Here is a 24,312-nt window from a genome sequence, read left to right on the forward strand (position 1 = left end):
AGGCACACAGTGCCCTTCAGGTGGAATGCTGACAGAGTTCCAAGGCTGATGCAAAAAATTCACCAGCATTTTCTAGGCAGCAGTACTGAAAGTCAAAAACAGGAAGAGGTGATTTTAATGGGAAGAATATTTGAAGGTCACTCTTAATGACAATAAGTTGTTCCCTCTACTGAGAGGTGAAATATAAATGATCCAAAATTACATCTTCCCCCACTTTCCCGGATTACTACTAACATAATTCAGTCATAAAACTGAGAACTTGAGTTGACCAAGGCTTCAATAATTCACCTTAACCAACAGCCTCCCCTCCAAGGAGAAAGGGCTGGCTTAAGTCCATCCACATTCACAGCCAAGAAGTTCTCACAGAGCAAATGTAATCCCTGCTGCTGTGGCAAACCAGATGATATTCCTTCTCATCTTAGCATTGGTGGGTACCCAGCAGCAGCTCCTTATAACAACTTCTCAACTGTCCATTCCAATGGAGAGTAAAACACATGGGCGTTTTTATATTATAGTTCACACAAAGTTTACAGTAGCAACTGGACTATACTTTTGTATATATATCTGAATGTGGGGTAGACTGAATAGGGTAAAAAGGCTCTTTAGACTATATAACTAGATGGTCAGATAAACAAAGGAAGACAAACTAAAGATGAATTTCAGATAAAAAATTAATTTTTGGTATAAGTCACCCCCAAATATTGCATAAGGCGTATTTATACTAAAAAAGATGTGCTGTTCATCTGGAATTCAAACTTAACTGGGCATTCTGGTTTCTTTGTTTTTCCCAAATCTATCAACCCGACATATCACTGTGCTGGGAAAATCCAGCTTGAGAGAGTCAAGGAAGAGACCTAGTTTTGGCATCCCCGCCCCCCAATCAACTATCCAACCATTCCTATTTCTCAGGGCCAAGTATAAAAACTGTGTCCCTAGTGTGAACACTAATTTGCCACCACCTGATAAACATGTGTCCCAATGTCTTTCCTCCTCTGGACCACAGATGCTAATTATATAACTAAGTGCAAATACCTGGGTATTTGGCATAGTAATAGTAAATTTTAGTTTCAGGGACTTTATCTGAAGAAAGGCCTCAGATAAATCAAGTAAATTAAGTTTGAGATGGTGCCATAAATAGAAGCAGTCATTAGTAAATGTTATTATTCCATCAATAAAATTAAAAGCAAAATATTCTATGGAGAAATAATATGAAGATACCAGAAAGTAAACTGAATATGTAAGAGGTTGTCATGTGAATTAAGTATCCTAAATAATAGTTTAATAGATGACTTTAGTGAACAGTTATTATGTGCCAAGCAACATTCAAAACACTTCACATGTTCTATTGGACTTAATCTGATTCCCCAAGAAGTGAGAACTATCATCACTCCCATTTTACAGCATGAAGAAACTGAGACACAAAGATGGAATAATTTGATAAGCCTACAATGACCATATTACCTGGTTTGCCTCAGACAATCCGAGTTTATGCATGCTGTCCTGACACAGTTGTTAAGAGGGCCCCCTTCCACTCTCATAAACTACCCAGTTTAGACAATAAATTACCTGGTCACTTACCAAAGACCCACACTCAATAACCAGCAGAGGCAGGCTTCCATCAGGTAGTGTGGCTCCAGAAACAGAACTCAACTACTGTAAGATACCCTCCCAAGTCTTACCTTCCACAGAAGACTGGGATGATGGGATTTATTCTTTTTACTTTCACCCCATCATACCCCAGATTTCCTGCATGCTGACAAATCCATGTGGGTAGAACTGGTTAGACCATGTTTTTCAGAACTGTCCTTTATCCCCTTTTAAATCATTGATAAAATAAAACACAAACCCACTGTGGGCACAGAGAATTCCTGTCAGCCTCTATTCACATCCCTGGGTCTGAAAATTTTTAAACGTATTCAGCTTATCCGAGCAATATTTAACCAAATCCTTTTCTACTTTACAGTGACCTTCACCTTCTTCCAGACTAGCCTGAGCTGCCAGGACACAGGTGTTTGCTATTTCTATTAAGACAAAGGTGGGTATGCTGTATGTGCCGACTTTTAGTTTCATACACAATGGGCTTTCTTTTTTTCCCTAATTCAAAAGCAAACAACTCTCTCATTTTTTTTAATCTATGGTAAAACACTATCTATTTTCCCAATAAATATTTCCCATTAAACATTAATGCTAGTTTGACAGAGTGAAAACAGCAAACATGAGCATTTACTTGTAGCCTCACCATGTATGTATAGTTTTAAAATGGTCCAAGTAAGCAGTGGTGGCAACTTCAGCCCTTACCAACAGGTTGTGTGGCTGCACCTGGCCTCTCTGAGCTGGTCTCCTTCTTTCCCCAAAAGGCATGGACTACTAAGATCCATAGGGTCCTGCCCAGCTCTAAAGCTTCTAATTCTATGTATTCTCTACAATCTTTCTGACCATGAGCTGCAGCCTACAATGGGAAAACATTACTCTACCACAAAATTTCCTAACAGCTGGCTTCCTAGCAGGTCCACAAGATCCACGATGGGGCCACATTACTATTCCCTGAAGGAAATGAACAATCCTCCCTCCAAAGCAGACCTACACCAAGGCTACCTTTACTGAAATTTAACATAAGATCTGAGGTCTTCAAACACAGGGAAGACCTGCCACAGGCGAGGGTCCCGTGAGTAGGCTTGGGAGCAGCCCTGTGGTAAAGAGCGATGGCTCTCATGTTTGTGACACTCCTCGATATATTAAGTTTGACTTCTGTCAGCGCTAGGCCATGTGAAAAATGCTTTTTAATGTTTTTGTGATGGGTCATGAATGCTTTTTCAACAATGATACTAAAATCAACAAAAAGGATAATGGAACCATGGCTCTAAAGAAGATTTTCCCTGCCTCAAATCGTCCCCAGTCACCTTCAAAAGGCAGGTTTACTACTGGCCAGGTCCTGATTACAATGGCAGTGGTAAAGGGGCTGGATGGGCAGCAGGGTGCTACTGAGTTAGCTGAAAGATTTAGAAGCGTGTTTCCCATCAGGAAACAACTGCCCTGGGCAATTTTTCACTCACAAAGGGAAAAAACAAAGAAAAGACAAAATGAAAACTCAATTCTCAGCCTGGATTTCATACAATTTCTAACAAAAACTGACTTCATCAATTAAAAAAAAAAAAGACAGAAAGAAAACAAAAAAGCCATAAACTCAAAGGTCTGGAGAGTTGGTCATTATTAAGTTTTACTCATGCATAGTCATGAAACAGGAAGAGCACTTTCTTACCTAAAGTTTTATTACATGAAGTTTACAGCCACATTTAAGTGAAAGCTTCCATATACTGAGATTTGTTACATATGCAGGCATAAAATCCCTGGCAACAAATATCGTGTTTAAATCCAAAGCCTTTTGGTAGAGAAATATGCAATACCTCTCAAGAAAAGTTCTCTCTCTGTTTACCAGAGCTCTCATTTCAGTAGTGTCAAAACTTCTAGAAAATTTGTTATGGAAACTCAGAGGGAACCCACAAGAAATGTTGAAGCCAATAAAAAAATTCTATGCATTTGGGTCATTTGTTCAAACCAACTTAATCTTTTCTAACAACTAAGATGTGTGGTCACGGTTTGTTTACCTTTCTCTTTCCAATGGTAGGCTTGGAACACAACAGAAACTAAATGAAGAAAAAATCATATGGATTCAACACAGGCATATAACCAATAATGACGAAATTTTTAAAAAAGACTGTTTTAAAAAACTGAGGGCCTGCAATTTGATTCATAATAGAAATCAGACTCTTCAAGTAAGCAACTCTTCTAACAATAAAAACAAAGCTTCTTCCTAGTCTATGTAATAATTAAAATGAAACTCTAGTTTTTGCTCTGTTTCATACTAGTGTACCCCAAGTACATTTTATGAAACCTTAAGCCTAAGAGAGACTATAAAAAAAAAAAAAAAAAAAAGAATTCCAAGGTCAGGTAAATTTGGGAAACACCATATATTTATTTCTCTCCCTCTACCTCAGAATACCTATTAGCTTATAAAAGTTCTAACCTATTACATTTTACTTAGCCTAGCATTCTCTTCATAAATAATACATGTTAACATACTGCAAAGCTAGTGCTTCAAAGAACTTGATGGACAATGTAAAGCCAGACCATAGGACCTACACTGTTACCTAGGTTTGGTCAAAAACTTCTAATCATCACACATACCCAGTCTCTTCTCTTTCTGGTCATATGGATGGATTACATGTGCCTGCTCCCCTTGCAGTTGGGCAAGGTCATGTGACTAGTTCTGGCCAAAGTCTTTTCTATGACCTATCAGCCAGGGTTCTTGAGCTAGAAAATGTGAGGCAGAGCCCCCTGCCATCTTATGATGGACATGTAACATGAATCAGAAATACACACTTTTATGGCTTTGAGCCACTGAGATTTTGGAGATGTTTGTTACTACACACCAATCCTAAACTGCTTGATACACTATGGAAGGGAAATGTCTTAAATAGAGCTATATAAATTGACTAGATGTGACAAAATAAATACACAGATATATGAGAAGAACGGGCAGATAGACAGCAGAATAAGCTTATAAAAATGAATCTTTATGAAAGCCACTTTGGGCTACTGAATCTTACATTAAGCAATGAAGATGAGGGAGTTAAAACTAAACAACATGGTATGGACGAATTTGAAGTGACCAAATTTAGTTTGTTTGTTGACAAGGGTGGGGAGTGAAGGTGGGCAGTAAGGGACATAGAATCACTTACTGAATGCCAGAAATGTGTACAGACTGACACAGTGATAGTTGGTAGATAATAACTACCATCATCTGGCATCATCATTGGCATCATCTCCCCTTCACATGATACAACCAAAACTCTATTACATAATTTGTCTAAGATCATATTGCTAACAAATGGAACTCATGTAACTACATGTTCCATTCTTTTTACTATACCATTCATCTGAATAAGCAGAAAAATCTAAGTCATGAGATTAAAAAAAAAAAAGTTTGGAGTTTTATTGCTGAGGCACTTTATAAGAATGTGAAAGTACTGTAGAATCAAACTCTGGCCAAATGGTATGTCCTGAGCTTTCAAAGAATAAACAGGATGTTCTTATAATTAACATACTAACTGTTTACAAGGCATGACATGCACTTTTGAAAAAAAGTTTATTTTTTCAAATTATAAAAGTAAGACATGCTTATTGGTGAACATTGGAAAATACAGAAAAGCACTGAAATGAAAACAAAAGTCACAATCCCACCACACTTTACAAAAACTTTAAATGTGGAGTATTTCCTTCTTCTTTGTGTGTGTGTGTGTGTGTGTGTGTGTGTGTTGTTCTACATAGTTGAGATCATATCATTTTTTTTGTTTTTTTATTTAACTTTATTTTTTATTTTTTAAAATTTACATCCAAATTAGTTAGTATATAGTGAAGCAATAATTTCAGTAGATTCCTTAATGCCCCTTACCCATTTAGCCCATCCCCCTTCCCACAACCCCTCCAGCAACCCTCAGTTTGTTCTCCATATTTATGAGTCTCTTTTGTTTTGTCCCCCTCCCTGTTTTCATATTATTTTTTTTCCTTTCTCTTATGTTCATCTGTTTTGTCTCCTAAAGTCCTCATATGAGTGAAATCATATGATTTTTGTCTTTCTCTGACTAATTTCACTTAGCATAATACCCTCCAGTTCCATCCACGTAGTTGCAAGTGGCAAGAGATCATATCATTTATATAAATTTGTGTTTTGCTTTTGTTCCTTTATATTAAAAAGCTCTATGTTATGAGAATGTCTTCAATATTTTTATCAATATAATAATAACTAATAGTTATATATTTGCCACTATTAGACTAATCTCATTATTTATATCCACTTACTTAATCCTCACAAGAACCCTCAAGGTCTGTATTATCATTGCCTCCATCTTACAGATGAGGAAACAGAAGTACAGTAGGGTTAATGACATGCCCAACGTCACAAAGTGAGTCCATGGTAGATCTGGGATTCAGACCCAGGCAGCCCCTGGGTTGGCACTTTTAACCACTACATTGTATTGCCTCCATAATACTTCTTCCACTAACTTACCAATGATGAGTATTTGGTTTATTACCATTTTTTCCCTATAATAATAATGTTACAACAGACATTGTCATGGGCATTTAAAGCACTATTTTATCTAAGCCTATTCAGACAGCAACTCTTACCATTCCAGCAAGTTGAATTTATTTTCAGCTAGCTGACAACAGCTGTAGAAACATCTAAGATGGCTAGCATTTCATAAACCAACTCACTACTCCATCTACCCCTGGTATGAACTTCCATGTGGTCCTCACCTGTCCACTCCACTGCCATCTGCAGCAGATTTCTGTAATGTTTCCATCTGCCTTCACACTGCACAAAGAGCCAGCTAAAACCCTGTGTCTGTTCTGTGCATCCCCTAACATTTATAAGCAAATTCCGTAAATTTTTGCCTGGAATATTTTGAATGCTAAATATTTGTTCCCAGTCTTATGAGCTTGTGCCAATACAAGGAATAGAAACCCAGAGAGATGACATCCAGTACGCAAGTGTAAAATTAAAATGAAGAATTTTCTAATTGAGACAATAACCTAGGAAAAGGATATTCAAATATTTTACTTTTTGTCTTCTTATAGTGAATGATTGAAGGCTCTTGCAAGATTAAATGATCTGAGTTGAAAACTATCCAAAATAGTTTCGCAAGCAGATCAGATAATGGTGTGTTAAGTAAAAAGAAAACTGGTGGCTCTAGCTCATAGTTCATATCTTCTGAACTCGATTTACCAATCTGCCTATCCAAGAGTATGTTTAAAAAACAAGGAATGTGTAAAAAACAAAAACATAAAACAACTTAGAAATCACAGGCTCAATAAATACATTTTCCAACATATCAACAATAACATACAGAGAACTCATTTGCCATCTAAAAATGAAAAGATCAGCACAGCTAAAGAAGATGTATCCATGCATTTTCCACAGAACATTTTTCCATGTGGTAAAAACGTAAAATGTTTTTTTTTTACATATTCTAAAAACATACGTAGAAAGACAACCTCAATTCTATTGACCAAAGTCCTGATAAGTATAAAATAAAAATCTCTGTATAAAGGCACTTACATAAGAGCCAGACATAATGCTTCTATACGAGAAGAGGCCCTCTGAAATATGTGTACGATACTGAAAATGACAAAGCAAAATTCATGACTTCTAAATCTAACCACAGCAATACATAAGAAACAAAGCCATGGTGCAAAGTACTCTAAAAAGCTCTAAAATTACTGCAATTAGTCTAAGTCCAAATTTCTAATGGACTTTAGAGGATAATTAAAATATCTGTTAGTAACATCTTTCAAGAAATTCTTAACAGAAATTTGGTTTGTATTTAAGCCCTTCAAGATGAAGTTCACTGTTTTTTTTTGTCTGTTTGTTTGTTTTTAATGTTTGTTTATTTTGAGGGAGAGAGAGCACAAGCAGGGGAGGGGTAAAAACAGAGGAAGAGAGAAAAATCCCAAGCCAGCTTGAGCTCAACATGGGGCTTGATTTCATGACCCTGGGATCATGACCTGAGCTGAAATTCAGAGTGGGACGCTTACCCGACTGAGCCACTCAGGTGCCCCTCACTGTTTTCATATTATATTTAACATCCAAGTCCTCTCTGTTCTTATTTTATTTCCTCTCAATAATCTAAATGTTCCTTGTTTTAAAATGTCATCTTCACAGTACCCAAGCTAGTAAGTAAGTTGACTGTATTATCCCCACAGGCAGCCCCCACCTCCACCAAGCCTCATCCTCTGCAGGTGATGATCATGTCACCATCGGGCTCAAACCTGTACAGGACTCCTCCGAAAGACTGCACACCCCAGTCCTCCTTAGTTTACTATCCTGACTTTGAAAAACGAGCCTATCTATTTTTTTTTTTAAATTGAGAGACCAGAATTAGAAAGTAAATCAATTACAAACAAGAATCAAGTGCTGCAGATAAATGGCAAAAACTTTAATACAAACCCAAAAAAGCAATAAACAAAGAAAAAAAAGATTCTGCAGGACAGTAACCAATGCCCTTTACTATCCTTCTACAATGTTTTAGTGTTCACACATCAACAATTCATATCCACATATATTTTATGACATAAAATATAGGGCTTTAGTTTTTATCCTTTAGGGCCCAAATTTCTATTCAAACCATGGAGACTACATATTTTGCAGTGAGAGGGATGAGTGGGGCAGAGGAACCTCAATGTGAAGTTTGGGATAAGGCATTACTAATTAGTCCAGATAAAATTACCCAAGATAATATGTTACACAGAAGAATTTTCCTATATACAGGCACAAGATTTTTTTAAGACTGTTGGAACAAAAAGATAAATAATAGTAAACCTTACTAAACTAAAGAGGATAGCAACCATTTCTATTTCTTGGGAATATGTTTACAGGAGTGATTTTGCTCAAGTGAAATGACAAGTTTCAAGATATTTTGTGAACGGTCGCTATTTTAAGGCAGGCCAAGGCCGTATTAGTGCTTGTCATACAGCTTGCTCCCAATCTCCTGGCAGTTCTCCAACACATTCCAACTTCTGATGCACAGCCTTGCTGGAATCACATCCCACTTATCTCTAAAGATACACTAAGTAAGATGTGGCCACATTACACAACCAACCTGCCATTTATTCCCATCAGATCACTTTGCACAATGTCTGACTAAAAAAAAAAAAAAAAAAAAAAAAAAAAATCAGACCACCATCTGTGTGGATACCGTTTAGTCCAAATGATCCAATGTACAGTTGGTTCCCAAAACAAATATTAGAATACTGATCAAACTGGGGGAGGGGGGGGGAATGCTGTACTTCACTGCCCAAAAGAAGGCTGAGTACTCCTCAACTAACGAAGAAGAACGGATATAGAGAGGGAAAAGCAAGATTAAATCTTAAAAAACAAACACCTTAATTACAGATGCTAAAACCCTAGTCATGTTCTCACTGTCTACATTTTGAAGCAGATTATTAATCAGGATATATTTTAAAGGATTATATCAGTATTTAATAAGTCCCATTATTTCCTTTAAAAAACCAGTGTAACCTAGTAATACATCCTCTCAGTCAACATACTCTCTAATTGTTAATATTTGGCCAAAAAAAAAAAAAAAAAAAAGTCCTCTTCAAAAACAAACCGGAATGGTTAACCACATGCTGCTACATTCCATTCTTGCTTTAAAAAAATATATTTAATTAGCACATTTGAGCCTCATACTCTGCACAGCTGCACAACATTCCAGGGATAGACCAGCCATCAAGGTACTCTTTACATTAAATATCTACTTACTTTAAAAGTTGAGAAGACTGAGAACCAGTTTTCAAATATGACCCACTAAAGATATATTTATTGCACCTGAACAAAAGTTTTCTTTAACAAGAGTGTAGCCCAACAAAAATGCACACTATAATTAGGAATAAAATATTCATGTAAATATACACTAACAAATTAATTCCTCAGAGCTGGAAATATATATATAAATAAATACTAAACTGACAGATAAGAATAGTCTTATGCAGGAATAAAACAATAAATTAACCTGCTCTCTAATTTTTTTAATGTTTATTTACTTTTCAGAGAGAGAAATACAGAGCGTGAGCAGGGGAGGACAGAGAGAGAGGGAGACACAGAATCCAAGGCAGGCTCCAGGCTCTGAGCTGTCAGTGCAGAACCCCACACAGGGCTCAAACTCACAAACTGCAAGATCATGACCAGAGCCGAAGTCGGACACTTAACCGACTGAGCCACCCGGGTGCCCCAAGTTAACCTGCTCTCTAATTAAACTTTCACCCTTTATGAATTGAACAAGATTCTTAGACCTAAATGAAAGCTGGTATTCTTAAAGTCAGGAACACACTTCAAAAGCAAAATAAGCTTTTCAAAATGAGAAATCATCCTGATTATCACGGAAGCTCAGAAATTCCTTTAGCAGTGGGTGTTGATTTAAAAACAGACAAAAACAAACCAAAACAAAACTTACCTTTAAAACAAAGAATAAACCACTAAGTGTGCACTGGCTTCTTTCCTGCTCAATAGCAAAGCACACGAATGTCTTTGCTCCAAGGATCATGGTACACCCTTGACTCCGTCCCAGGAGATAAGTTGGGTATTTAAGGACAGCTGGCAACACAGAGTTGTCAACCTTGCTGTGAGAAGGACCAGGCCCCTCTCAGAAAAATTACCCAACTGATACCTCTGACCACCACTCGCTTCCTTAAAAAGTGACAGGTGTACTTATCCATTCAGAGGTCCGCATAAGGCCACATCCTAGTCCCCCCCCCCCCCCGTCTCCCCGTAACCTGGGGTGCAGGGACCACATTGAGCACTGTCTCACCTCAGTGCCTCCCCAAGTGCTAGACCCAACATGTGCAGGTGCCTGGAGGTTAAGCTGAAGTACCTACTACAGGTTTCGGACAGCCCAGGCACTATAACCATCAAGCATTTCCCCTGATGAGTTGTGGCCACCCTCAAAAAGAATGATTCCTATCAGGTTGGGAAGTTTCTGAAGAATCCCTTATTTGGAGAGAAGAAGTCCATGTAGCACAGCTAAGTTCCAAACCCCAATCTCGGTCCATCCATCACCAAGCCCAGCTGAGTTTTCCTCTACACTGTAAAAGGAAGTACCACTGGCCTTCAGTATTTAAACCCGGGAAGAAGGACAATTGCCACTTTTCCTCAGGGCCCACCACTCCAAACAAGACCAGTAACAACCACAAAGTACCTCATGGAAACTGCTAGAAAGGACTTTCTTTTCCAATGAAAGGGTATTCCACTCATTTCCCTAAGCACATGAAAAAAACTCTTTTAGTACCTTTTTAAGGAAAAGGCCAATACCAGAATTACAGTAGCAAAGAAGCACTAACAAGTCACCTCCATCCATCCAATGTCCCAGGGCTTAAATAACTGGCTTGCACAATCCAGTAAGTACGTTGCTTTTTCTCGTTGAAACAGATCTTAGAGCCAGAGGCAGTACTTTAAAGAATTCAGCCAATACAAAGACCCTAAGAAGGTTGAGCTCTAGTATACGCTTTCAACAGTTACAGCCAAACCCAGCCCAGTAAAATTTATTACCTCTAAAACCAAGATGCTAATAACAATATCCATTCCATTTGTAACATGTTATGGGGTAGCTGTTTTAAAGATTCTCTGAAATCTGAAGATAAAAGTAAAATCAGATGTTGTCCAAAGCATATAGAGATGTCCCTCGAGGGAATTAATGCAACTCTGATGAGAATTCTTTCCGAAACAAAACAGAAAACACACATTATCTAATGAGAACTTAATTTCTGGTATTTTTCCACTATATTTTTTTTCTTTTTCTTTTTCTTTTTCACTGTATTTTTTTCTTCAAAGAAGAAAAGTATCTATAATAAAATTTGGATTTTCTGTTTCTTCACCATTTTTCTTTACTACCCCCACCATTAAAAACAGCTCAGGCAACAGACAGGGTCCATGCCACAGCTTTAAATACGACCAGTAATAGGATTTTATGTTTTGCCATGCTACATGTATCAAGTGATTATTTAAACTGTCAAGACTTGACATCTTTAGCCTGAGATCTGAGAATTTGGCCCTTATTTGTGAGATGAACAAATAAATACACAGGGAAAAGAGGTTTAAAGGATAAACACCAAAATGTTAACTGCGTGTTGCTGGAGTCACTGAATATCTAGTGAGTTTAATTTTCTTCTCTGCATTCACTTTTATTTTCCATGATCTACAATAAACATTTATTATTTTGGTAATAAAATATTAAAAAATCTTTATGTTAGATGATTTTATGCTAATTTATAACCTTATGAAAGTATATATTCCTCAGAAGCCACTCAGAAAAAAAAATTACACATACTATATATATATTAGCAGACACTGTCAAATATTCAGGGATTCCAAGAAGGTAAAAAAAAGTGAATATTTTAACTCTTACTGACTATTCTACTCACTATAAAAACACTCCCATGCTACAGATTTAAAAATACATTAGAAAATGTTTAAACATCAGAGAACAAAATAAATAAGCGTTGTTTTAGGGAAGAACCCAAGTTTTCCTTCCCCTTTAAAGAAGTAAGATAAAAAGGCTAAAAGGGGGAGTGAGAGTAAACCATGATAAGAACATGCATTATCCCACCCCAAAGACTGTAAGCCGGTGAAAAACATTTCAGAAAAATGAACAGCCCTTGAATGTTTAGATTTAGCCTTGAAGCAAACACACTAGAACAAAAGTTATCCCTGAAACTGCTACCCAAGAGGGTAAGGAAACAACAAGAAACTCAGAGCCAGAGACAGTAGCCATAGACGCTGATCTCCTGGAGGATGTTTTTTACCCGCTCCCTTGTGGCCCAATTCCTACATTTTTCCCACACTCTACGGAAGTACTAAAACGCCAAGGCTCTAATAAACTGCATATTTAAATACGGAATGGAAAAATCTTTTCAAAATTTCAGTGCTCTTTACATCTTTAGTATTAATACTGCTTTCCTGTAAGTTCTGACAGAAAAAAGTTGAATAGCAAAGGGTATATTTGGCTGATCAGTCATTTTACTTATTAGTTGTTATCCATCTAAAATGAGGCTTATTGGTGGTATTAGGATATTTTTGATAAAGAGCAAGAGTTTATCGTTAGGTACCTCTAAAAATTTGGGAAATGTGGAGATGACATTAGAACTCTTCCACAATCCCATCACCAGCGATAACCACATTCTAAGCACAGATATATTTAATTATACGTATATACCTCCAAAGAATAAATTCTGCTAACATATAGCATTCTGCATTTCATCCTAGTTCATCTGTTGGATAAAAATTTGTAATAATATTCTAATACAGACTTTACTGCGTAGCCAATGGCTTCAAGTTTATATGCTAACATCAAAAACAAGGATGCTCCATATTCCACATCAGAGATGTCAAATGGCTTTAAAAATCACTCAGGTGTTTACTTTCATAGTTTAGAGTTTATTAAGAATGGGATTATGACACCTATAAACAAGGGTCAATTTCAAAGTAATCTTGAAATTATAACATCTTACTTTCACATCTCAAAGCACATTTAATCTGAAACCCTCCCCAATCAACCACTTAAAATCGATGGCAGAAAAAAACACAAAACTCGTGGAAGTGAATCAGTTCATTTCTACAAGCTACACTTTACAAAGTACCAATACCGTTGGGATTTGCACCATGAAACAAAAAGTACTATTTCCTTCCAAACATTTCCACCAAAGATGAAGGCCAATGTGATTCATTCCTAAGATTCACCTTCAAAATGTTATTCCCACAAAATTCCCCACTTTCAAAGCCTTAAAATAGCCTTCTGCTTCCGTTCATGGTGGAGATTACTCAATCACACATACATCTCTTTCTCACCTATGTGACAGACAGATGCAATAAATCATATGCATACCTAAGAACTTCCTTTCATACAAAGAAGGAAGGATATTATTAAAATTCATTCCTCTCACTCTTAGCCTACACTACTCCCAAATGGTGAGAAACCATTAATTGGAAGTAATATACATCTGGAGTTATTTTTATTTTAAAATTTTCACTTGGAATTTTATCCATATTTCTGACCAATTCCAAGGAAACATGATGGCCTAATGGTTACATCCCAGCAGTAGCTGGGTTTCTACAAGTGAGAAAAGTATGTCATAGAATTCCAGGGCCCTCTCTTCCCAAGTGTGCATTTTGGAAACACTAAAGAATCCTGGTCTTCCCCACCTTTCTACCTGACCCAGGTTAGTATAGAGTCACATTAGTATGCCATCACATCTGAATGCTCTACTTCCTCTCAGCTCTATACCCTGAAGATACCGATTTACGCATTTTTCCTCTGCCCTTAGAAAAGTGTACAGAAGGACAGATGAGGCAATCCTTTGGAAGTTTAAACTATTCTTTAATAATGATCTATAGGTGGCCACATTTGCTTTTTTTCTTTCCTTTCTTAAAATGAAAAGCTGCTTGCTTTTTTGATCATTTAAAAACAGCCCTCATGGTAGTCTATTATATTTACTGTACTCTTCTCTATTTATAAAATATTTCAAAACTCAAAATGAGAAACATTACATCATTGGAATTTCCTTTCTTGTAAGAAAGGAAATCACCCATCAACCCACCATCCAAAGCAAACCATTAATATTTTAATGTATTTCCTTCCAGTCTTTTATTTAATAAAACAAAACTGGAGTTAAGCCCTATTATATACCCTTGCATAAAGATATTTCCACTGGATATGATATTGTTAGCATTTTCCCATTTCAGTAATATTTTAACAAACCAGTACTATATTGAATTCCAGCCAATCCTGTGCCAAAATTTATTTGAGTATGTCCCGTTTTCTTTTTCACTATAAATACTGATAAGAAAATCCTTGTTTAGAAACCTCTGTCCTTGGGTGGGGGTGCCTGGGTTAAGAGTCAGTAGGTTAAGAGTCTGACTTGAGACTTGGATCTCTTGGTTCATGGGTTCCAGCCCCACGTCCAGCTCTGTGCTGACAACTAGAGCCTGGAGCCTGCTTCAGATTCTGTTGACTCCCTCCTCCTGCCCCTCCCCCACTCTCACTCTCTCTCTCTCTCTCTCTCTCAAAAATAAATAAACATTAAAAAAAATTAAAAAAAAAAAACAAAACAACCAACCCTCTGTGCTTGGGGTGCCTGGGTGGCTCAGTTGGTTAAGAGTCTGGCTCAGGTCATGATCTCATGGTTCATGAGTTCCAGTCCCACGCACGTCAGGCTCTGTGCTGACAGCTCAAAGCCTGGAGCCTGGTTTGGATTCGGTGTCTCTCTCTCTCTCTCTCTCTCTCTCTCTCTCTCTCTCTGCCCTCCCTCGCCCCCTCTCACACTCTGTCTCTCTCTCTCAAAAAATAAACATTAAAAAATATTTTTTTTAAAGAACTTAAAAAAAAAACAACTCTGTCCTTATTTTTATTTCTTTCTTTAGGTTACAGAACTGCAAGTGGGATTTCACTCCAAAAAATTATAAACATTTAAGGTTTCTGTTATATACATAACCCAGTGTTTTCTACTAAGTTTGTATTAACCCAAACATTCTCCTGACAGGTAATGCAGAGCTTCTATTTCATGGCATCCCAGAGAGTATTATCTATCTACTAATTAAAGTGGAAAAATTAATCTGATTGTTTTGTGTTTTGTATTATTGGTGAGTTTGAATAATTCAATATAGTTATAGTTATTGAACTATCTGTTCATATCCTTTCCCCTGAATAGTAGGATTTTAGTGTTTCCTTGTTTGTTAAAAGTATTAGTTAGGTTTGCCTTACCTATAATTCAGACATAAGGACAAGTTTAATGTAGATTGAACTCAGCATTATTTATCTGAATGATGGTATTGTTTACCAGGATATATCTTTTTTGAATAAATCAAAATATTTATTTGAAAGAAAGCATAAAATTGAGACAAAATGTCCACGTCTCATGCTAATCAAAGGTACTGTAATGGGCAGTGGATTATCTCACTTAACTTTAATGATCCTTTCTGACAAGTACTGTCAATACCACCACCATGCAGATGGAGATACTGAGGCACACAGACAGGTTAAGGCAGTTTGCCCAAAGTCACTTAGCCTGTAGAAGGAGTCACTAGGTTGTGTAACTCCAGAGCCTGAAACTTGGGGCCCTTGCATCCAACAGCCTCCCATCAGCCACACTAGCCCTGATGTGTCTCAACTTCTCCATTACCTCCACTCAGGGTTCTACTGGAACCTCAAATTCAACATGTTTAAAGACAAAACTGATTCTCTTACCAACCAGATTTCCATTCTTTCCTGGGTCTACTTCTCTCATCATCACCAACCATGCTCTTTGTCATCATCCAAATTTGAAATCTTTGTCACCTGAGCTCCTCATCCAGTTAGCTCCACTTCCCATCCATGTACCCTACAAACAGCTGGCACAGGACTGGGCCTTCACAGCCTTTCTCCCTTCTCTCCCCTCCTTCTCATTTCCTTGGCTATCACCATAACCTCCTCCCTTAACCTTCAGACCCCCACAATCACCTATTTCTTGTCTCCCTGCTTTTGGTTTCTTCCTGTTCCACTCTATTCTCAACTCTTCCAGAGTGCTGTGTCACTCCAATATCTTACCATCACAGAATATTAGGGGTAAATGGGATCTTAAAAATTAAGCATTAGATCTGATCAACCGGTAGTCACTGCCTGAAGCACTGCATTGAGAAAGTTACTGAGGCTCTATCTCAACTTTGCAGAAAAAGTATCAGGGCTGATTTTCTACGTCTGCCAGGGACAGAGGGAATGATACTCATGTGCCAGGTTTTATCCCCCACTATAATTTCATCTAAGTTTTTCATTTTACAAATTTAGAACTGAGAACAGAAGGGTAAATGGCTTGCCAAAGTCACACACCAGAACATTAAGAGGTCTTTTATCTTCTGTGGATGTATAGAGAGTATATTCTATTCAGTAGAGTATACCGTCCTTAGATTCAGGAACTAAATCTTATTTAACATTAAACCAGCCCATACCACCATCACTGCAACCCAGTTTCAAGCCCTAGCAAGAGAAGGTACCCAGTAATTATTATCCAGTATCCAATAAGCGTATCAAAAACTAATACTGAAGAGTAATCTTAGAGATGCAGCAAAGGGAAAAGCGTAGTATAAATGCTTCTTGGTAAAAAGAACTATCATACTACTTTCAAGAACAGGAACCTGAGCTGACAAAGAGTTTCTAGTAAGTGGTCTCGTACAACCTGTGCTTATCAATACATAAATTCCATTGGTAAAACAGCCTTTTAAAAAATAAAAGAATAAGCTGTTTAATACCTCTTTTGACATAAAAATATTAAGGTAGTTTGGGGAAAGCATTTAAAAGAAGTTAGTGGCTCATACAGCTTAGGCAGTTTGAAGAGAAAGTAAAGGAACTGTTATTAACTGAATACCTACTATGTTCCTAGCACCATACACTGTGGTCTCACAACTGTATGAGGAAGCATTAACATTTCAATTTTACTGATGAGGAAACTGGTTTCAAGAGTAACGAACTAGCCCAAGGCTAGAACCTAGCTATGGCCACATGAACAATACAGAATAGCATTAGGATCTGAGCCCAGATCTGTTTGACTCCAAAACTCATGCTCTTTCCCAACTGAAAAAAATTCTTCTGCAATAACAAAATTATCCTCATAAACCTTAAAGGACAAAAACTGATTATGACACTACTGAAATTATGAACGACTGTTCATCAAAAGAAACTAAGAAGAGTTTTTAAAAACAAACACAAACTGGGAGGCAATTTTTGCAACACATATAATCCACAGGGATTAGGAAGCAATCTACATAAAGAACTCCTACAAAACAGTAAGAAACAAATTTAAAAGATAAACAGGCAAAAGACTTAACAGGGTCTTCACAAAAGAAGGAACCCAAATGGCCAATAATATAAATAGATACTTAACCTCAGTAATCAGGGAAATGGCAAATAAAAAGCGCTACGAGACATTTCATAAACATCAACTAGACAACAGTTTAAAGTCTATTAAATGAAGTAGTGGCAAAGTTGTGCACTAATCATAACACATACATTACTAGTAGGAACACAAACAGTACAACCACTTGGGAAAAATAGTTTGGCATATCTAGTAAGGTTGACAATCCACATACTCTATCATCCAGCAAATTACATTCCTCAGAGAGGCAGATAATATGTGTATGTATGTTTAAATCTATCTCCTCACATGTATTAAGAGACATGTAGAAGACCCATTCACAGCAGCCTTTTTGTAAGAGCAAAAAACTGGGATCAATCCAAATCTCTATCTACAGTAAAAGGAATAAATAAGCTGTAGTGGAATACTATACAGCAGTAAAAATGAATGAACCACAGCCACAAAATGAATGAATCCCAGGAATAAAATGTTAATCTAAAAGTTCAAGACACAGAGGGGCGCCTGGGTGGCTCAGTCAGTTAAGTGTCCCACTTCGGCTCAGGTCATGATCTCACAGTCTGTGAGTTCAAGACCCGCATCAGGCTCTGTGCTAACAGCTCAGAGCCTGGAGCCTGCTTCAGATTCTGTGTCTCCCTCTCTCTCTGCCCCTCCCCCACTCATGCTTGTCTCTCTCTGTCTCAGAAATAAATAAACATTAAAAAAATTAAAAATAAATAAATAAATAAAAGTTCACCAGACACAGAAAAATACATGAAGTATCATTCCTTTTACATAAACTTCAAAAACATACTAATATTAAAAAACTTTAAAGGGTAACCCATAAAGAAGAACAAGGGAAGGATAAGCCTAAAACTCAGGACAGTGGTTGCTTCAGATGGGATGACAGAGAATCACTCAAGGGACTATGAATGTACAATGATAAGGTTTTTCCTCTACTAGGTGGTGCTTGTGTGAGTGTCCACTGGTTTATGATTCTGTAACATATCTTTTATGAGCATTATTTTGTATGTACAAATCACTTAATAAAAAACTTCAAGAAGGCAATGGACCAGAGGGGCAGGACACTGAACATACCAGAAGTAACTGACAACAGAAAACAAGATGTCAGTCAGAGGAGAGCAAAGGGACCAGAGGGGACACCTTGCACTCACTCAGGCAAGCTTTCCAGACTCTAGTTCTGCTGTCTCAAAGCCAAGGCCTTTTTCTCTAGACAGGGAGGGCATATTGTTTACCAGCTTTAGAAGTGTTCTAGAAAAGAACTAAAAAACTTGACTAACCTAAATAAACTACAAAAAGTAAGGGTCTTCCACCTAAAGATTAAAGAACTTTACAATGCACTCCTGTATTAAGTGATTTACAGTCAGTGCATCCCTTTCTTCAATACCACTTAATAACACAAAGGGAAAAACGTGCTGATACTTTAGCAAAAGACAAAAGAAAGATACCAGAAGGAACCTTGTGATACAGAGGTCCCTTAGCTGAAGAAGTAGAGCAGTTTCTCCATTTAACATGCATACAAGTCACTTAGGGGTCTAGTTAAAATGCAAATTCTGATGGGGTGGATCTGGAATGAGACCTCTAAGAATCTGTATTTATAACTCCTGATGTTACTGTTCCACAAACCTTACTACCATACCATATCAATACATTATGAAAACGCCTTTTTGGGTAATGTCTAAAAACAGAAGTATGGGTGCCTCTAACTGGGATAGCTTCATTTTACCCACTAAGATACAGAAATTGATGATACTACTCCTACACTATATAAACTTGGGTACAGGATTACTGTTATCAGAAAAATCAAGAAGGGGTGCCTGGGTGGCTCAGTGGGTTAAGCATCCGACTCTTGATTTCGGCTCAGGTCATGAACTCACAGTTTGTGAGTTTGAGCCTCACATGGGCTCTGCACTGACAGCAGGGAGCCTGCTTGGGATGATCTGTTTCCCTCTCTTTCTGCCCCGCCCCCCCCCCCCCCCATAAAACAAAACATTAGAAAAAAAAAAAAAGAAAAATCAAGAATACTAAACTAGGTCTTTTGCAAAGAAAAGGTGCTTTGGGAGACAGCAAGGACTGAAAATTTACAAGAGAAACCCATGAGGGGTTTTACTCACTTCCACAAACCTATAGAAGTAGTCTTTCCAGAAGACATATTAGTCCCTTCCTAATGGAAAAATGGTTTCCCAGTAGTATTGAAGAAACCAGGACTACCCTAAGGAAAGCCACAGAACATTAGTTAAAGACTGATTATAATGCAGATGTTGGTCAGGGCCCAAAATAATTAAAGGAGCATCACATCACTGTATATATACATGTGTGTGTATAGCTTTAGACTCCTAAGAATATGCTCTTAAAATGAAAAGCTTATTATTTTAACAAAAACCACATCAAATAATATTCACTCATCATGTCTGTTTGTTTAGTAGTAGTAAAATCCTTCCATCTCAAAATAGTACTTCTACACGTAGAGTCATGCTTTCATACAGCACTCAATAACCACTCAGACTCTTCCAAGGAAATGCCAGTGCCAAGTCTCTGCTAAGGATGTGTCACAAGTAGAGAGCGAAGTCTTCTCACTTGCTCCTACAACATCACAGACTGTTGTTACTAGTCTCACCCCAGAGATGCTCTGCACAGAAAGCCTGCATAGCAGGAGATGGCCAAGTGACAGCAGTTTCCTTATGGCCCCAATGTTACTCTCAGATGAAGGGTTTGGTTAGTCCAGAGATGACAGAGTTACAAAGAGCATAACCTAACAGAATTCTGCACCTGGTGTGTACGTCAGAACAGCTAAACCCCCTGTGCCATCAACACAGGATATTTTTTTACAACATAATAAATCCAAAATGTCTGGATAATCCATGGAAACAATACTCCCAACCATCCGTAGGCATCACAATTTTATACAACCAGAGCAACGATGAAATCCAAATTAAAAAAAAATTCTGTATCTTAATGGCCGTCTATTAGAGAAATTCAAAATAATGCACATAAACCACACAATTTAAATTCAGTTCTCCTCTGAAGAGCCCCATAAAATCAAATGCCACTCAGCTGGATTCATTAGAGTTTTTAAAAATAAAAGTAGATACGCCCTTGCATTGAAACACTGACCTTCCCTTCCAGTTAGCATACTGAAATTCTCTTTTTCACTTAAACATTTTAGAAGAGCCTGGGGTGACATTTAGATGTATCCCATTTGCCATCGCACACTGAATAAATGAATTGTGGAAGCAGCATTTAGAAGAGAAATTCCCAATGTTCCCAGACTAAACAGATGAGGACACTGGGAATCATCTCCTCTGACCAAATACCAGCCACCGAGGCCTTGGTGGTCTCCCCTTTCTCTTGGTCTCCCTCCCCAGCCACATCTGCAAAAAATATGTATGCAAAAAATACATATAAACAAACACAAGTGCAGTCAGTTACCATGATAATTCCATTAGTCATGACTGTACACTTAACTTGGCTATCTAAATCAATCTGAATACCAACTGACCAACAATCATGACACTCACTTACCTAATAATCCTTAGTAAAGAATCCAAATATGCAACTGTACTTGATTTACAGAAAAAAGCAAATGATGGAAATACAGCAAATACAGGTTAAAGAAACAATTTTTAATCCATCAAAAAATACGTTCCTTTTTAAAACAACTTACTGAATGTTAGTATTTTTAGAAATGTCTCAGAGACGTAAGAACTAAAACACACCAATCATTTCATTTCAAAAAAATGGTTTCCTATAGGAAAGATTCATATTCTTAGTATTAACCAAAGACAGAGGAACTGTAATGTCATCGCTGTGAAGCTCCAATTAATCAACTTTTCACATATGAAGAAATCGATGGATAGCTGGGTTGCAGTCACAGATTATGGGTAATGCACAGAAAACACTGCGACTCCCAATACTGACTGCACCACTGCCTCTGTACACCCCCGGGCCTGTCCTCCCTGCAGCCCCTCCCTACGGCTCAGGTCCCTGGGTCGAAGATCAGATTCCCGTCCGCAACCGCAGGCCGGCTCCCTCAGCCTGCATTGACGCTGCAGGACGCCCCTTCTTCCCAGCACAGCCCGACAGGCGGGGCGGGAGGGCTCACCCCAAACAGCAGACTCCCCCCTCACTGCTAGGTGACCTGGTCCTCCTGACGCCACATCCAGCTGAAGCAGCATGACAAGGTAGAAGCAGCTCCCAGCCGCGGCCAAGGGCAGCCCCGGGCCTGGGTGGGGCCGGGCGGGGGCCGCAGGCGCCGAGTGGCCGTGCCAAGCCCCGGCAGCGAGAACCAGGGGAAGCTGCGATACTGCTGCATTGTGCTGCATCACGGCGAGGGCACTGGGAGCCATCCATCTTGCCAAAAAAGCACATCCCCGCCCAAATAAACCCCACCGAATCCATTTTTCTCCTCTGTTGAAGCACCGTCACACTCGCCCTCTCCTCGCTCTGTGGCCCTGCTTTTGACTGGAAAAATAACGGACTTGGTTTCGTATACTGACATCCACAACACTCCCCTCCCCATCTGACGGCAGGCACTTGGCATCTCTCCTCTCACAAAAACAAAGAGAAGGCTCCCCCCAAAAAGGAGGGCCGCGGGCGTGGTGTGAGAGATGAAGACGAGAGGGGCTTCCAGCCCACCACCCCAAAGGCCAGCCCGGAGGGTCACCGCGCTGATACAAACCTGTTGAAGAGCCGGTGGCTGGAGCTGAAGGGCGGGCGGCGCCGCCACCGCTCCGCGCCCCGAGGCGGCTCACGCCCAGCCCTGGGAGAGTGGGGACGGCAGGGAGGGCGGGGGGCGGGCGCCGGGAAGGGCGTGGGGGGGGGGGGGGCGCCCGGCCGCCGCCTCCGGTTCAGCTGCAGCGCAGCGCAGCGGGGACCACGCCTGGCCGCATCCCCCGTACCGTTACGCACACAGCCCGTCCCTGTCAACGCCGCCCCCGCTCCCCACCAGCCCCGGCCGCAGGGAGGGCACCCGAAAATACGCCCCGAGTGCTGCCCACTCCGCACCCACCCCCGCACCAGGGGCCGCTGCGCCCAGCTGGAGGGAGTAGGCGGCGGAGGCAGGGAGGAATCCGCGCCGCTGCGTCCGAAGATGGGGCTGGGCGGCCGCGGTGCGCACGGGGGAGCTGCGTTCGCCTCACTGCGGAGCCTGCCGCCCCTGTCCGCATAGCCCGCGTACTAATAAGCACTGGAGATCAAGGCTCCCCGCGCCGCCCCCGCCCCTGCTCCGCAGTCTCCCTGCCCCCACGCCGCTCCCCAGGCGCAGGGCATTGGCGGGGCAGCGGCGTCCTCCGGGCCTGGGCCCGCGCCCCTCCTCCTGTCCTCCCGCCGCCCAGGAGCCCGCCCGGGAGGCAGCCCCAGTGAGTTGGCATCTTCCAGCCTAGGCCCCCCACCTACCTCCCGAGGATAAGGGGGTGGGGGCGCCGGGGTCCCGTCCTCCTCCCGCTCCTCGGCGGCCGGGCGGGTGGGCCGGGAGGCGACTCCGCGGGGCTGTCCGCGGCTGGGGCCGGGGCTCACAGGACGGGACCGGTGGGCGCTGCTGCGCGGGGCTGCGCGCTCGCTCCGGGCGGAGAGGCGGCCGAGGGAGGGACTGGAGGAATCCGCAGCCTGCACGGCAACAGCTGCACTGATTCCGGGGGCTGGGCGGGAGCGCGGGGCGGGGGGAGGAGGGGAGGGAGCGGGCCGGGAGGGGGCTAGGGGCGGGGAGAGAGAGCGCGCGGGCGCCGGGAGCGCGCACACACACGCGCGCGCACACGCTCTCTCCCGCACACCCTCCACACTCCTCTCCGCTCACCGCTCCTCCCTCCCTCAGTTCCTCCCTCTCCTACCCTCGGCGCCTGTCGGGAGCCCCGCAGCCGCCCACCCAGCGCCTGCAGCGCGCGCCAGCCGAACCTCCGGCGCGTCCACGCACTCCCCAGCTGAGGCTCTCCTCCGGCCCGGCGCCTACCTCGTCATATGCCGCGGGGACCCGCCAGGCTGGCCTGGCCTGGGTGGGCACCGCCGCCGCCGTTACCCGGGCGAAGGGACAATGGGGGCTTTGTCCCCCACAGCCGGCGAGGGCCAATTTCACGTTTAATTTGAGGCTAATTTGATTATCGCTTTAGAAAGGGGCAGCCTAATTTTCTACGTGATTTGTGCAGCCTCTTTTCGCCCGCGATGTTGGCGTTTGGAACGCGCTGGAGAGTGTTGAGAGAGGTTTTAGAGCGTCTTTTGGTTGTTTTGGTTTTAGATATAGGTGGTGATGCTTTATAGGTTCCGCCCAGCCTCATGAAGAGCCACAGTGACCTCTCCGTGGGAAACGTTGGGCGGTGGGGGCAGAGGGTTGTTCCTCGGTGAAATCACGATCTTCCCCCGATTTGTGAGTGCTTCTTCACCGTGTCCCTCAGGGCGGACAGTCCCTACAAGTGGTTTGTCCAACTCCTGCCTCTAGGCGTTCTGGCTCACTCACTTTAACCTAAAACCGGGTGCGTTTCCTGAGCCACCCGTGCGGAGTGGGGTTGTTCAGGCAGCAGGGCAAGCCCCGCGATGGTTTTAGAATTTTTCTTCCCCTACCCAAAAACCCTGAGACGGACACCGGCCGTTAACTCGAGTTTTTGTTAAGTGCTAACGCCTCTTCCCAACCAGCTTGCCCACCCAGTCAGTCCCCAGGCTATGTAGAAATTATGGAACCGCCACTGTTGGGGAGAAAGGATGGTGTCATCACCATGTCCACGAATAGAAACGCTCTTTAGAGAGCGGAGTCGGGGGAAACTGACGTTCTGCCTGCCTTGTAGGTAGCCAACGGCTGCACTGCAAGCTTTCACAAGGAAGAGGGCCCTTCTCCTTTGAATACGCCCAAAGGCTTCTCTCCCTAAAGATCTGACCTCA

The 24,312-nt window shown here is 40.9% G+C and overlaps 1 protein-coding gene across 2 annotated transcripts in view; it reads right to left on the minus strand.

The window, feature by feature from the left end:
* SPTBN1 (spectrin beta, non-erythrocytic 1) overlaps positions 1–23,064 on the minus strand; it is a 199,817-nt gene extending 176,753 nt beyond the window's left edge. Inside the window, exon 1 of one of the 2 annotated variants that reach the window (XM_058684092.1) lies at positions 22,843–23,064. The gene's annotated coding sequence lies outside the window, so the exon portion shown is untranslated. Of the gene's footprint in view, positions 1–22,126; positions 22,255–22,842 lie in introns of those variants that run through there. The other variant, XM_058684093.1, reaches the window with a different exon arrangement.
* Positions 23,065–24,312: the final 1,248 nt, after the last annotated feature.

This window comes from Neofelis nebulosa, chromosome 9 (assembly GCF_028018385.1).
Source record: "Neofelis nebulosa isolate mNeoNeb1 chromosome 9, mNeoNeb1.pri, whole genome shotgun sequence".
NCBI lineage: Eukaryota > Metazoa > Chordata > Mammalia > Carnivora > Felidae > Neofelis > Neofelis nebulosa.